The sequence below is a fragment of the Medicago sativa genome, chromosome 2 (assembly GCF_051527215.1).
Source record: "Medicago sativa cultivar Bolivia chromosome 2, Bolivia_mono, whole genome shotgun sequence".
NCBI classification, from domain to species: Eukaryota; Viridiplantae; Streptophyta; class Magnoliopsida; order Fabales; family Fabaceae; genus Medicago; species Medicago sativa.
In genome coordinates this window covers 18,714,107-18,717,015 of record NC_140750.1, presented here as the reverse complement: position 1 = coordinate 18,717,015, position 2,909 = coordinate 18,714,107, and positions in this window count along the sequence as shown.

Here is a 2,909-nt window from a genome sequence, read left to right as displayed (position 1 = left end):
AAGTGACAAAGAAAATTCTTACTTTCAAGATAAATGAATGTGGTCCTAATTCAATTTTGTTATATGCAGCCCAGAGTGACAGAAAGCTCTGACTCTACAGTTTATATATATGGAACTGTCAATGGTAATTATTAGATGAAGGACAGTGTAAATAAGCTAGTATAAGTATAAGCAAGAAGAGTGGTCTACTTTATTTAAGTGCCTAAAAGGTATTTTAAGTTAGGTGACTTCTTGCACAAAATGATTATGTCTACGAACGGATATTAAAAGTTAAATGCCTTTCCCTTATGTATGAGTTAGTAACTATTTACCCTCTCACCCCACTTTTGGGACCCCCCCTTTTCCTTTTCTTCCTCTTTGTAGTTTGTGGTAATAAGAGAGTGACAACATAAAATTAAGTTATATTCATAATATACTTATTCATGTATTCCTTTTGAGGTCATTTTTGTATTAGGTATTGCCAGCATTGGCCCCATCTTTTTCCAACTTTAGGTTACATGCTAACATGGGTCTTTCATTAGGTTTTACTTTTGAACAATATCATTTCCATTCAAGAACTTTGGAAAGTAAGGGAAATGACATCTCAATAATGGCCTAATGGAATAATATAAAAAAATATAAAAAATCAATGCTGCTTTTCTAAGTAGGAGAGGGAGTTTGAGAGGGTATTTACCAAATTTTACATATATAAAGAATTGCTAGTTGCAAAAGTATATGGATAGGGATATCTAGTCTAGGGTTATATATGAAAATAAGTATTGCATTTGTGCTATGATGATGAGTTTGACTAAGTATACGATGCTGTGCGCAAATAATGCAAAAGAAGTACAAGTAAGTATCCTTCTTATACAAGGTTTGAAAGTTGAACCTATAGTTACAAAATAAAATATGAATAGAAACAAGGCGGGCCTAGATATTAAACTGTAGTGGACCAACAAAAGAATTAAGAACTTGTAAGAATATAGCTCAAGCTAATATTCATCAATATCAATCGATCAATTATATATATATATATATATATATGACTGTCATAAGGAAGGAATATGCAATCATCAACCATCATTTGATCCAAAAATTTCCTATACAGATCTAGGACATGATGGCCCGTTTCAGGAACAAACCAAGAAGTGTATGGAAGGAGATTTACTTTTCCCACCCTACTGCCTTCTCGCGCACTCTGCAAAATTTCAAAAAATACCCCTAGTCTGGATTATATAATCCGGACCATATTGTTAGTGATTTCCGGAAAATTAAATCCGGACCAGATGTTGTGCGCTTTTTTGTGTCTTTCTTTGATGTCAAGGGTCTCTGTTGACCGTTATATGAACTCCACACAAGCTGAAATGCTATTGCAGGGTTCATATGAACGGTCAACAATGACCATGACACCACCGACATCCCTAAAAAACTAAAAACATTTGAAGAAAATTGAAGAAAATAGGTGAAGTGAAGAATGGAGGTATTTGTTGAAGATGGAAGCCAATTTATAGTCTTAAACAAGTCCTAGGTCATTAATACAGTCAATGAAAACGTGTTAGTGGTTGTAACCGTCCAAACCCACATTAATGGCTCTCTTTCAAAAGAATCCAATTCTGAATCTTTCCGGATTTTATATTACGGAATGTCCTTAGCCCTACAGGAAGTGCCAACTTTTCCCTCGTTCACCATTATCGCATTAATCCGGAAAGTATATTCCGGAAACCAAAGGTGCATTCTGGATTGTATATTCCGGAATGCATCAGTGTCATGGCCGGTGCTCTGCACCACACGTTTTTGTCAGTGGTCAAGTCAAAAAAACGTGTTTTACCACGTTTTTTGACTGAATTTATTGCCTCCCAACCATTTTTGACCCACCCCTCCCTATAAATAGCCTTCCAAACCCCACCATTTCTCACACCATCCTCTCCCACCCTCTCCTCCTCATCTTCCTTCTACAACCATGGTTTTCCATCGTTGGCCTTTCATAGATAAGGGCCTCGTTGAAAACTTTCAGGGTTTGTATGAACGGTCAATGAGGATGGAACCGCGTTGCAACGAAGGGCGGTTCATCTGAGGGTCATGTGGGTCAGTGTGGTTCTTAGCTTCGCCTGTCTGGGAGTAAGTCTGAGCACCCCCCACCTCCCTAAAGGGCATTGGTTTCTTCTTCCCGCCCTCCTCTTCCCTCCTCCTCCTGTTTTCCTCCAATAGTCAAACAACTGGTATGTCCTATCACATATACCAGTGGTTAGACTCTTAGGAGATTAGAATTAGGCTCTTAGGAGATTAGAAATAGATTCAGGATCTTATGTAATAAGCTTAAAAAGCTTGAAAATTATTGTAATGTATTGTTCATATATTAATAAAATGAGTTGTTTTTATGTTTGTGTCTTTTTATTTCTGTTTTTTATTTTATTCGCATTTTATTTTACGAATTGTAGAGCTTAAAATTGTAAAAGTTATGCTACAATACTATTCCGGATTTTAAAATCCGAAATCATCTGAAAAATACTATCAATTCATTCCGGAATACGAAACCCGGCCCAGGGGTAAAATTGGAAAAAAATAGGGCGCGCGAGGAAAGACATAGAGTGGGAAAAGTAATACTCGTATGGAAGGTCCTCAGTATAGTTCTCGTCACATGTGGGTAGTGCCCATCTTCATATTTTGTAAGGTGACTACTATTTACACTCTCTTCAATTATTCTTGTTTTTTTTTTTTTTTTTTAAGAATATATGTCTTTGAATATCTTATCTTATTAATCCGCCAAAAAACAAGTCATAATATAAAGGTAGACATTATCATATCCTCCTTAACATAATTGTGAATAGAAAACCACATACACATTTCATGCAATATATCTTAAATTCAAGACCACATGTTTTGGCACCGATCAAATTCTCTCCTGATCGAGTCGTAATTTTTGATCGGCT